Source organism: Saimiri boliviensis, chromosome 4, assembly GCF_048565385.1.
Source record: "Saimiri boliviensis isolate mSaiBol1 chromosome 4, mSaiBol1.pri, whole genome shotgun sequence".
NCBI lineage: Eukaryota > Metazoa > Chordata > Mammalia > Primates > Cebidae > Saimiri > Saimiri boliviensis.
The window spans coordinates 145,568,279-145,581,648 of NC_133452.1; the positions used below are offsets into that span (position 1 = coordinate 145,568,279).

Here is a 13,370-nt window from a genome sequence, read left to right on the forward strand (position 1 = left end):
TGGAAACATGTCAGCTGCTTTATGGAGGAAGCAGAGCCCAGGCCTGGTTTTTCTGGGCTCCGTGATAACTTGGGGCAAGGCAGCCCGTGCGAAGTGTGGTGGCTGGAGCTGGAGCTGGAGAGCGGCTTGGAGAAGGGCCCCTGCTTTTCAGAATTGAAACAGGAGCCCTCTGAGAGAAAGAGATACTGCGTGTGGCTTCTCTGAAGCCTTGGAGGGCGACGTGGATGACACAGCATCAGCCATTCCATCGCGGGGTGGGGACACAGTGGCAGCAGGAGCCGTCCTCAGCCTCTGGCGGGCACGCAGTTCCCCGCTGAAGCATCCTTTGTCGGGTGTGGGTAAGGGAAGGGGACCAAACTCGAGTCGGAGTTGCGTTTGTTAGACGGAGAGCACGCTCAGGGCGGCAGCCCCAGAGTAAGAAGGATGGCCCCGGGAGAGAAACAGCTCGAAGCTGGGGGCGGGGTGAAGCGCCTGTTCCCTAATCTCCTGCCCCATCATCCACTCGCCCCACCTGGATGCAGAGCGAGGACCGCGTGTAAAGGAAACGGCGCGGGCGGGGCTCCTCCTCGCAGATGCCTCGGAGACTCAAGAGGGGCGGCGCCAGGCCAGGGACCCCGAGCCCCACGCCCCTCATCCCCACAATCCCCGCGGCTGCGAGGCGCCCCTCTCGCAATTCCGGGGCTTCACGGTGTCTCCCCCGCCTACGTTAAAATAGTGAAACAAACTGCGGAGTGAAGTGATGGAAAGCCGGGGGCGGGGAGTCGCCCGCGGCGAGGGGCTGCAGGGGAGGGGCCGCGGTGGCTGGAGAAGGTGGCGGGCGAGCCACGGGCCGACGGGGAACGCCCTCAACCGCAGCCTCCCGGACCCTTCCCCTCGGGCAACCCGGCCCTCCCCTGCCTGGCCCGGGCGCCTAGGGAGGGTTAGGGCAAACCTGGGGCGGGGGTGGGGGGTGGGGAGGGGACTCCATCTCCATCCCTCTTGGGATGGCAACTGCAGTCACCCTGTTAAAGTCGGGGCAGGGGCGGCGGTGGGGACAGGCGGGTACCGCGGTCCTCCCCCTCACCCCCCCCAGTCTGAGCGCCGCCGCCGCCGCGGCCGCTCAGTAACACGTCCCCAGGAGACTCGCAGGAGCAACACGTGATGTGTCTACTTATCAGGGTGAGAGGGGGAGAGCGAGACTCCGAGCGTGCGGGCGAGGAAGCTGGGCGGGGGGCCGAGACGGGGGCCAGGACGACGGCTGGGGCGCCGGGGTCGCCAGCTCCTCGCCCACCTCCCTCCCTGTGGGAGAAGAGGAGGAGGGGAAGTGACTGCGGAGTTGATGAACTTTGCACATCCAGAAACGCCATTTTGATTCCTTTTCCGGAACAAGTTTGCATCTCTCCTCGGTCTCTCCGTGAAGCCCACCGGTCCCCAACGCATCATGTCTGGGAGCCAAGCGCCCTGCCCGGCCGTAAGTACGTGCCCCGGGTTCCTACTCCCGGTACTCCGGCGGCAGCGAGACGTCTGGGGCACAGCCGGAGCGACCTTTAAAAGAACTTTGGGGATGGGGAGGGTGAAGTCTGCAGAGCGCGTTGTACTTTTGAAACTCGGCGTGTCCCGGAGCCGGGGACCCGCACGCCCCACGCTGCGCAGCGTGCGCTCGGATCGGCGGGGCGGCCAGGGATGAGCGGGGCAGCCCTCTCCCCTCGGGCTGCGCGCCGGGCCGTTCCTCCTCCTCCTCCTCCCCTTCCTCCGGTCTTTTCCCTTTCCCGAGCCGCCGGCTCTGCCAACCAGCTCCCAGCGCTAGCCGCCGTAGCGCCCCGCCAGCAGGACCTGATGCGCATCCATATTAGCCGTCCGAGCGCAGGAATCCGGCCCGACCCGCGCCGCCGAGTTTATTTTTAACCAGCACCGCCGGGACTCGGATGGTGCGCGCACCGCCGGCCAGAAACATCTTCCCAGCGCCGCTCTCCATCTTCCGCCCTTTCTCCCCCGACATCCTCCCCCCCATGTGGGAGGGGAAACTTTTCTTCTACATACTTTCGAGTCCCTCTTGGGCCGGGAAGCGCGGAGATGACGGCACCCGCCCGCCTGCCGCCGCCGCAAGGTATCCGGGGGTGCCCGCTTGGGGGTGCCTGCCCTGGGTGCTCGCGTGGGGGTGCCTGCTCGGGGCTGCTCGGTGGGAGCATCCGCCGCGCCCTGCTCTGCGGACTTTGATCCTCCCGGGCGGACGGCGCCCGCCGGGAGGGGGCCGCGGGCAGCCCCGCGCCCTCACGGATTCCCGGCTGGCGGTCGTGGTCTTGCCGACCACCGCCCCAGGGGGCCAGGGGAGGAGGGAACCCGGCTTGAGTCGTGCGGGCGCGTATTGTTCACTCGCCCTTCCGTTGGCGGGGTGCGTGTTTTCGTGGGAGCTCTCGGTGTGGAGCTAGCCTGCATCGCGAGGGGGGTGGGGGGCTCGGCGCCCGGCGCCGTCACGAGCACAGGAAGGAGGCCGGGAGCATCCGAGGCGGGGCCGGCCGCCGGGGCCCGCTCCGCAGCCCAGCTGTGGAGCGCGCTTGGAAACTTTTGTCCGCCGCCCGCTGGACCAATTTTTCGGGAGTTCTGGGGCTTCCCTTCCTCCACCCATCCCGGCCCCCGGCGTAGAGCTGGGTGGGGGGAGGGGGCCTGTTGCTGCCTCCCCACTTCCCGCACCAGCCTCGGGCCCGGCCCCCCGCGCCCCCTCCCCGCTCGCGGTCTCTTAGGAAACTGCGACCTTAATGGTTGCTAAGGAGCAGGGGAGGTCCTTCCCGTCGCCGACCCCCTCCCTTGAAAGCGGCGTGTTTTCTGGACCGGGCCAAGGGCGCATCGAGGATGTGACCTGCTCCGCGGCCGCGCGTGAGTGCGGGGCGCGTCGGCGGAGCCCACGGATCGGCGGGGCAGCCTTCCTCTCCGGGAGGGGCAGGGAGCTGGGGGGCTCGGGAACCCCACGGGGTGCGGGCTGGGCTGGCGGGCGGGTCGCTTGACAGGCGCCGCGTGCAGCTCGCGCCCCTCGGCCTCGGTGCATCCGTGATGGGTTATAAAAGAGGAGGAAAAGTATTTCTCCTTGCTCAGCAGATTTGCCCTCCCTCGCTCCTTACTGGTTAGGAGATAGAACGTGAGCCCAGATCCGGACGAGCAGTTCACATTCCATTACGAAATTCTACACGGCTTCAGAGCCAGCAGCAGCACACATTCGGGGCACTTTGGAGGGGTTTTCTTCTTTTGAGGATGCTCCTAATGCTGCTACTGCTGCTTGTGGTGGTGGTGGACGTGGAGAGAGGCAGAAGGGTGAATAAAAAAATACGTTTTGGTATGTTGAAAAACCTGTCCGGGGGTTTTCCTTAGTAGAAAATTGAAGCCTCGTTCTTGTTTTAGAGTTTAGATTTAAGCTTAGCTCTTTAAAGGCCAGTGGAAATAAAGTTTACCTGTTGAATGGGGTTGCTGGAAATAGCGAGGAATTTCTGTCTTAAGAGGACTTGAAATGATTTCTGTAAAAGCAGAGTTGCTAGTGCATTACCATAGTTTTGAGATTTTTTTTTTTTTCTCCTTTATATATGTAGGGGACCCTGCATGGGCACGAGTTGATTCTGAAATAAGTTTAATAGAAGTGGAAGGTGGGGAAAATAGAACTGCCAAGAAAAGAGTAAGGTTTGGTTTTGTTTTTTCACACTCGTGAAAATCATCCTCTAGATTTGGTGCTTTTTCAAGTAGGCAGGTATAGTTTCTAACATATTTCAACCCGGAAGTCTGAGTTAGAGAGAGGCCAAAGTGTTGGCTAAAACCTCTTTGAAAAATAAACGTACTACCTTCAAGAGTCCACAGAACTTTTGAAGGAATGCGTTCAAACTATTCTACAGGTAATTTTTACAAAGACGGATCACTAATTTTAGGGGCGGTGTGTGTGTGTGTGTGTTTACCTCTGCCTTTTGGAGGGAGCCTTCTGGGTACCCGCTGATGGGTCCTGCTTTGATGTGCTTTGAGCTTTGGTTACACTGATGAATTAAACATTTGAATAGCTTTAATCAAGTTTTAAATGTGTTAAAAAATACCTTTCCCCCATTTTTACAAAATAAAGGGAGAGAAGAACTCTTTGATTTAGTTATTTGCTTAGGTTTTGCTCCATTTTAGGTTAATGAACTTGCATTGTCTTATTCTTAAAAATACTGCTAAACTGGTTGCAGTTTAGAATGTCTTGTCTTTAAAGAGGATTTGCTGGATGTGTAATACTCTTTAAGAAATGCTGCTGATGCTTACTGTTATGTGGAGTATCATTCTCTGGGTTTTTCTAGATACTCCTTTATTTCTTTTCAGAAAATCAGATGCTAAGCCCTTATGGCAGACAAGTGTTTGTTACGTGGTGGAGAACATGGGTCTTACTGAGCTGGTTCAGGTGGTGTATCCATTCCTAACTAGTTACATCATCCAAGTGACCTTTTAATGGAAGGGTCTTTTAAATTTCTTCAGGCAGACTCCCAAGGTCTTATTTGTATCCAACACAGGTACAGCATGTTGAAGGAAGAAAGTAAACCTAACCTTACTAGTCTTGCATCTGATCAACAGCAGTTTATTGGTTACCTGCTGTGTCCCAGGCACTGTACAGTGTAGCTGCCCTTAGGTGGTTTTTGTTATTCAGTTTTCAACCGTTGTGTTGTTCCACTTCTGAGTTCAGTGGAAGTCTTTAAGTGCTATCTTATGCTCACTTGCTAACATCATTTATCACCTTCAGCTAAGGAAATGTCCAGTTAATGAAATTTTAAAATGCTACCTTTCTAGGGTTTTGCACGGCATAATTAATATGAATTTAACTCCTATAAAAATTGGTTAAATATATTCTTTGGAAACAGAAGTGAATTCTTTTGATGTTTCTATTCATTATCCTTCTGAAAAGTAGGTGGTGCTTAGAAGGTCATAGGATAAGGGTTGCTAAGCAGCTAAACAGAAGGATGCTAAAATTAACCGAAGCATTTTTGAAAGGGAATCCTTCCCTGTTTTACATTATTTACTAGGTTTAATTAATTTCTGAATCTTCTATGTCCTTTGACCTGGGAAGGTAGGATGTTAAAGTTTGTTTTGTTTATATTATTTTATTTAAATAATCTCGTTCTTTTCTAAGTGTCATTAATTGAAGTTCAGTACTCTCTACTAGCCTTGTGGTGTCAGATGGCAACTTGTCTGGTGGACTTCTTGTCTATTACCAATGTGTTCAGGTTAAACCTTCCTGAGGATTTGTGTGTATAGTATCCCCTTATTTCTAGTGTTAATAACTGATTCCTTGGTTTGCTTTGAAAATTCTACATAATCCATAAAGTTATGTCTTTTATTCTGAATCAAACAGATTTGTATTCAGAAATAGAAATACAATTTAGGATCAATAGAAAGTATGCAATATAGTCTGTCCTGATAAGGGCGCAATAGCTTTCTTTCCCCCTTTACTGAGATTACTATTCCCTTAGATTTAGGTTTTGTTGGGGCTCTTCCATTTCATTCCATCTCCCTGTTGCAGCTTATTCCCCTCAGTTCATAGATAACTTTCTAAAAATGATTATATTAGGTTCACAGTATCTTTGGAAGGACTGGCCAAATGTTAGAAAATAAAAATAGGTGTGATGTACATTACACTTCTGCCATAAGTATGTTCAAGGATCTTTTAAGTTTTTCAGTGAGATAAAATGGTTGAAATCTAATTGAAGCCGTGATTGGTAACCATCATCTCTTGGTTGAATAGTAAGCCTGTTGTGAGCCAGAAGTTTCCCTGCTTCAAGGTTAATTTGTGTACATCTGACTTATTGAACAGGCAGTGTTGAGTCATATTTTTATATCCAAATATGATTAAGAAATTGATAAATGACTTTTCTTTTTTTTCTCTTTCCTGATTTAGAGAGTGAGTGATTTTTGAGTAGTAGCCATGGCACTTTGCAAAGAGCAAGGGTCTGGTAGTGATTTCCACACGGGGGTGTGGGTTGGGGGCCTCCCCTTATATCAAAGGTAAAAGGTGCACCATGTGAAACCCAGAGGGAGGCATACGGTGTGCGCTCTGAAATGCATCACTTAGTTTGAATTTCCCCCACTTCCATAGCAGAATATAGAAAGGAAAACTGCTGATGTTTTCATTATTACGGAGATGGAAGAATGAGGAAGGTAGAGAGGGGTTTTTCCTTTTATCTTAGCAGTCCTGCCGGCAGTGTCACTGACTGCGCTCCAGTCAGTTTCTCTTGTCACGTTCCCTCGTATTCAGTCTGGTCTGAACTGCAGCCGAGTATAGCTGGGGATTGCACTCTGCTGTTGGCAGTGGCGGGTGGGGGTGAGTCGGAGGGGGAGGAGGAGACTGGTAGCGACCGGTGCATCTTGTTTTTAGTGGGACTTCAAGGGTACTGAAGTTAGCCAGTCTGCCCATCAGTAAAGGTGGCTGCCTGTGAATAGGTACTTCAGACAAAAGCAGTGGGAGAGGGTGGAGACTGTTTGTTCAGTGTGATTCAAGCAAGTAATGCTAAGAGAATTTGAAAACCTCTGTAAAGTCCCAGGACTGGGTACTGACTGCTCCTGCAGGGATTCACCTGAGGGCTTGCAGACATCATGAGGGTGGGTGGAGAAAGAGAATGAAAACCCCCACAGGCATTGTCAGACAGCCAGGCTGAAGAGAAAACGTCTCAGTAGGGGTAATTAGATAAAGCTTTTAAATGCTCTATTTGTTTTTCCCTAGCTTGCTTGGTATTTCATCTCATTTTCCCCTTTTCAGAGACTATGGGATAGGATTGTTATAAAAGTGTGTGATACTTCTGGTGGTTTAATCACTTTAAAATTTTTATTTTTTTATTCAGCTATACCTTCTAGGACTTAGTTAACTTCACCCTGCTTTTGTGGATGGCCTTTAGCAAAGATTCCAAGTTTATGCTTAGAGGAACACTATGAGAGTTGGGTGGGTATGTTGACCCATTTTACAGCTGTGCTGTGGTCCACCCAGGGGCTGATAATAAATCAAATGTGAAACCCAGAACTCCTAACTCCAGTCTAGCCCTGTAGAACAGCTGCTTTTTAGAGTCAGCTTGACCTCAAGAGGACTTAGCAGCATTAAATATATATTACTGCCTATTTTTCTCCATGTGTAAGTGTGTGTGTTTTTTAAATAAGACCAGATCCTCTTCAAAATAAACCCAGTTGAGTTTGAAGTTATAAGGAAATTTTTTTTAAAAAAGCACTTTAGCTCTTGGTAGCATTTTTGTTGATGAATGTGATGATAACGTATCTTTTTAGTAGCCTTTCTACCTCGTGGGATTGTAAGGATAAAGTAAGTGTTTCAGAAAGTCAAAATCTATATATAGAAGAAAGTGGTATATTTTGAGTTCAGGAAACTTTGTGGTATCCACTCTGGATTTCCTTTCTAGAATTTTGCACAACTCCATTATCTTAGTCAAACTTTGCCTAGGAGTTTATGTTCAAATTGGGGAAATGCAGCACTTTGTTTTTGCTTTTAGTGCTGGGAGACTAACAGAACTAGCAATTCTTAACGTGGTTCTCTTAGGGATGGTTTTTTTTGGGGGGGTAGGGGGTGTGGCAGAGCCTTGCCGCCCAGGCTGGAGTGCAATGGCAGGATCTGGGCTCTCTGCAATCTCTGCCTCCCAGGTTCAAGTGATTCTCCTGCCTCAGCCTCCTGAGTAGGTGGGACTGCAGGCACACACCACGACACCCAGCTAATTTTTGTATTTTTAGTAGCATCAGGGTTTCACCATGTTGGTCAGGCCTAAGGGATGAGTTTTAAGGAAAAAGCAGATGACAAACTTGGAGCTTAGTCTTTGAAGCAGTGGTTCTCAACCTGGTGGTTTTGCCTCCAGGGAACATTTGGCAATGTCTGGAGACATTTTTAAGTGTTTCTGGGGAGGGGTAGAGGGGGAGTTGCTACTACTGGCATTTAGCGCATAAACCTCAGAGAAGCTGCTCCACATCCGAGTGCACAGAGCAAGCCCCATATGTCAGCAGAACTGAGGTTGAGAAAGCCTGCTTGAAAGATACGGTAGCTGTGGCCTGGGTCTCATCTACAAGCCCACTGGGTGCACTCCCTGTATTGCTTGCGATATATTTAGAAATCTGAAATTCCATAAAGCAAATAAGCTCTTATTTGCCTCTAAGGTACCATAGTTGGCAAGTTCGAAGTTTCACAGAAAATTTGAGGTTGAAGAAAACATTAAGTGACGTTAAATGTATTTAAAAACCCCATAGTAAATGAAAGTTCTAGAAGTCATCTACTTCTAAAACAAACCAGATTCATTGGCTCTGTGAAGCTGTTCTGGTTAGATGGCTCAGCTTGCTTGCTTCTCTCTCTCTCTCTCTCTCTCTCTCTCTCTCTCTCTCTCCTTTCTTTCTTTCTTTCCCTCCTTCCTTCCTCCCTTCCTTTCCCTTCCCTCCCTCCCTTCCTTCCTTCCTCTCTCTCTTTCTTTCTTTCTGTTGGAACTAGCCCTTACTTGCTTGACAGTTAATGTTTTTGCTGTCTCCCTTATTTAATTTTTTCAAATTTTTGCAAAATTCTTACATAACCATCTGCCCTTTTTGTAGGGCAGTGTTTCTGAGCTGGGTCCTCTGTCCATGCATCCCTTCTTGAAAGGGTGGATGGCTACCAGCTGCTGTGGTTGGGGGATGCAGGGTAGGAGGTAGTGATTCTTTTTATGTTAAGGGACCCCAGGCCTCAGACCAGAAATGTCTACTACAGTGACAGGAGTGATCTTTTAGCCAACAAGTGCTATTGATCTGACCGTTGGCCTTCCCCCACCTCCCCGCAGCCTATGGCACAGACAGGAGGTAAGGAAACCATGGAGGGGCGAAAAAAGAACGGGGAGACAGAGGGACTGAGTTCCAGAAAGAGGACTGCCAGTAGTAGACAGTTACCCCCAGAGGGGCCTGAGCTCCCACTCACCTTATAGGTACGTGCAATACTTGAAGACAGTTCTTTTTACATTCTTAAGCCAGCAGTCATTCTGTGTCCCATTGGTGTCATTCGCACTGATGGTGCTCAGGGCCATTGCTCTGCAGCCACCTTTGGATTCCCATACCTGGGAAATGAGTCCTGTTCCTGCAGAACACCCTCCCGCCATTCTGGTGTTTTTCTGCCTTCTCTAAACTATAAACTGCCAACTCCCAACTCTGTATCTCCATTTACAACTTCTCCCAAGCTTGAACCTTTTGTCACCCTGATCACCTTGCAAGTACCTCACCCTGCAGGTACTTGTAAAAATGAAAGTCCTCTCCCTTCTTTCTGGAAGGTGATCACTATCCACCCAGCCTTCTAGGCCAGGAACCTTACTGCTGTCCTGACACATGTCTCTCCTGCCGCTGTGTTCAGTCAGTCACCAGGCCCTCTGCAAAACCACACACCAGTCTGGCCCTGGCATTGGCTGTTCCGTCGCTTCTGACCTAAGGCCCTCATCAAGTCACAAATGCCTCCCAAGTTAATTTCCTGCCACCAGTTTCTCCCCACTGTAGTTCATCATCCACTCTGCTGCCAGAATCATCAAAACTAAAGCTGTGTGTGTTGTTTGCCTGCTTAAAAACATCTCTTGGCTCTCTGTTGTCTACAGGAAGAAATCCAAACTCCTTAACTTGGCACACGGGGAACTTCGTCTGCTTCCAAGCCGAATTTCTAGTCTCAGCTCTTGTCAGTCTTCTACCCCACTGCCACACTGAATTGATTCTTACTGCTTCCTGTTGGTTGGATTGTTCATTCTGTTGCATCCGCATCCCCTTCCTCCAGCAGTAAACATTTCTTACTCTTTTTTTCAAGACCCAGCTCAAATACTACCTCTTGTGGGGAGAATTAGCTCTTTGGTCGTGAATAACTTTTGCCATCATCTGTCAAGCCTTGTCTGTTATAATTTATCTGTTAACATGTTTCTCTCACTTCAAGAATATTTTTCCATCTCCTGTACTTAGAATGACGGCAAGTTGGTGCTCACTCGCCACTGTGTGTTGATTTCTAATACAAAAATGAGTTTTTTAATATTTTGGAGAACAGCCACATGTAATTTGGAAGCTTAAGGCCTAAATAATGCTACAAATTCAGTGAAGGAAATGGATATGAACTAACCATTTCAGCATACCCGTCATGCAGAAGGTGGTGCTAGGTGGGAAAGAATTAAGTGCGTTGGTGGGAAATAATTTTGAATTACAGAAATTCTAAAATAACAGTTGGCTCAGCTTAATTTAAAAGTGAAAAAAACTTCTTGTTAATGCCTGGTTGCATTTAAAGCGGTCACACTGGGACCTTTACTAATTATAACCATTTTTCATGGCTCTTGGTTTGAAGTTTACATTAAATAGGAGAGATGGGCACACAGATCAAAGACCAAAATCATTTCAGAGCTCCAATGTGTGGACCCATTTTCTCTGCTTAGAGTTTTGTTTCATTAGTGGTATGAGTTAATAGGAGTGTTGGTCTGTGTATAATTTAACTTCTGTTTTTTTTCCGTTACTCTTAGGATTTAAAACAGAATACCAAGCCAGAAACCTACAGGGTTAAATCTTGCTTTCTGTGTTTGTATGTGTGTGTATATGTGCAGTATATACACGTGTGATAGTAGTTGATTATAGATCATATTTGTAAAAAATCATTTTTACTGTTTTGGGGGAGCTTCCTTTATTCTGACACTTTATTATTAAAAAAAAATTCTCTGAATATACAAAATCAAAATCTGAGTTTTCTCTTGAAAGAGGTAGATATATTTTCAGAAATAGAAGAGATAACCAGGAAGATGGGTGGGTGTTGTGAAATACAAAGGTGTGACCCATGTGAATGGGTTTCCTTTTCAAACAATGAATTTTTTTTTTTTTTTTTTTTTTTGGAGACAGGGTTTCTCTACGTTGCCCAGGCAGGTGTCAAACTCCTAAACTTCTGGACTCAAGCAAGCAGTCCTCCTGCCTTAGCTTCCCAAAGTGTTGAGATTACAGGTATGAGCCACTGCGCCTGGCATGAATTTAAAAAAGCAAAACCAAAAAATGACAATGTGTGGAAGTTCTTGATATAAGATGAAATTCCGGTTGATTAAAAATATGTTACTAACTTTAAATGTTTTTAAATAAGCTCTTACTGGCCAGGTGTGGTGGCTCACACCTGTAATCCCAGCACTTTGGGAGGCCGAGGTGGGGGGATCACAAGGTTAAGAGATCGAGACCATCCTGGTCAACATGGTGAAACCCCATCTCTACTAAAAATATAAAAAAATTAGCTGGGCATGGTGGCGTGTGCCTGTAGTCCCAGCTAACCCGGGAGGCTGAGGCAGGAGAATTGCTTGAACCCGGGAGGCAGAGGTTGCAGTGATCCAAGATCGTGCCGCTGCCACTCCAGCCTGGTGTCTGGCAACAGAACAAGACTCTGTCTCAAAAAAAAAAAAAAAGAAAAGAAAAATAAGCTCTTACTTGCTAGCTAGAGTTCAGGCTCAGATCTGGCAGATATGTTCAGATACAATATTCTAACATAGGGTTTTGTTTATTTGTTTCTTTTTTGACACGGCATCTCACCCTGTTGCCCAGGCTGGAGAGTAATGGCATGATCTTGGCTCACTGCAGCCTCCACCTCCCAGGTTCAAGTGATTCTTCTGCCTCAGCTTCCCATCTAACGTAGTCATATTTATCATAAGGCTTGTATATTTTCCTTTACAATACAGAAAATAGATTTTTTTTTTTTTCCTGTGACAGTCTTGCATTGTTTCCCAGGCTAGAGTGCAGGGGTGTGATCTTAGCTTACTATAATCCCCACCTCCGGCATTCAAGTAATTCTGCCTCAGCCTACTGAGCAGCTGGGAGTACAGGCTCGCGCCACCACACTGGCTAATTTTTGTATTTTTAGTAGAGATGGGGTTTCATTATGTTGGCCAGGCTGGTCTCAAAATCCTGACCTCAAGTGATTTCATCCACCTTGGCCTCCCAAAGTGCTGAGATTACAGGCGTGAGCCACTGCTCCCAGCCCAGAAAATATATTTTTTAAAGTCATTTTTTTCTTTTACTTTAGCAATTTTAAATGTTTTGGACGCTAATTTTAAAAACTAGTGAACATCTCAAACAGGTTTTCTGTGACTTGGTCAGTTAAATCTGTATGTATTTAGCTAAAGTATTTTACTTAAAAGTTTAAATCCAAGTATAATTTAAAGGAGGCTTAACTTACATGTCTCTGAATTTGATTTGTATTTAATTCATGAAAATAAGGTTTCTGAGACCCATTTGTTCAAAAGCTTAACAAGGCTTCACAACCTTCTGTCCCTAAGTGTGATTATCAGATTTAGCCTCCTTTTGGAAATAGGCAGTTTTCTACCACCAAATTTGCCTTTCCCATGGTGTTATTTTTATTTTAACATTTACAGAGTTTTATTAATTTAATAAATATTTGAATATGTACTATGCAAGGCTACTGTGTTAAGCACCAAGCTTACTGGTATGGGAAAGACAGTTGAAAGCCTCATGGTGTTGCGAGAAGTCATTTTTAGGGGAAAAAAAAAAAAAGGCTCATGGAGGATATATTGCATCGAAAGAGTCAGTGGGCTTGGTGGTTCACACCTGTAACCCCAGCACTTTGGGAGACCAGCCTGGCCAAAATGGTGAAACCTCATCTCTACTACAAAAATTAGCAGGGTGTGGTAGCAGGCACCTGTAATCCCAGCTACTCAGGAGGCTGAGGCAGGAGAATCGCTTGCAACTTGGAAGCAGAGGTTGTAATGAGCCGAGATCATGACATTGCGCTCCAGCCTGGGTGACAGAGTGAGGCTCCATCTCAAAGAAAAAATAGAAGAGGCAGGGCATGGTGGCTCATGCCTGTAATCCCAGCACTTTGGGGCCAAGGTGGGCGGATCACCTGAAGTCAGGAGTTCCCGACCAGCCTGACCAGCATGGTGAAACCCTGTCTCTATAAAAAAAAATAAACATGTTCAGCAACTAAGTCATTTTTATTTATTTTTATTTTTTATTTTTTTTTTGAGGCAGAGTTTCACTCTTGTTACCCAGGCTGGAGTGCAATGGCGCGATCTCGGCTCACCGCAACCTCCGCCTCCTAGGTTCAGGCAATTCTCCTGCCTCAGCCTCCTGAGTAGCTGGGATTACAGGCACGTGCCACCATGCCCAGCTAATTTTTAGTATTTTTAGTAGAGACGGGGTTTCACCATGTTGACCAGGCTGGTCTCGATCTCTTGACCTCGTGATCCACCCGCCTCAGCCTCCCAAAGTGCTGGGATTACAGGCGTGAGCCACCGCGCCCGGCCTTGTCATTTTTAGATATGTGCTAAGTACTACAAGTTAAATACATTGGCCTTTGTATGGGAGGAGTGGAAGATGCTGGGAGGCAGGTCAAAGAAGGCATCCCTTCGAAGTGACATTTGAGCTGATAGCTGAAGGGTAGGTGA

At 47.7% G+C, this 13,370-nt stretch overlaps 1 protein-coding gene across 10 annotated transcripts in view; it reads left to right on the forward strand.

The window, feature by feature from the left end:
* Nucleotides 1-1,011: 1,011 nt before the first annotated feature.
* RREB1 (ras responsive element binding protein 1) overlaps nt 1,012-13,370 on the forward strand; it is a 150,910-nt gene continuing 138,551 nt past the window's right edge. For 5 of the 10 annotated variants that reach the window (XM_074398417.1, XM_003927373.4, XM_003927375.4 and 2 more), the window contains exon 1: nt 1,166-1,450. The gene's annotated coding sequence lies outside the window, so the exon portion shown is untranslated. The other 5 variants (XM_074398415.1, XM_074398413.1, XM_010338072.3 and 2 more) reach the window with 5 other exon arrangements.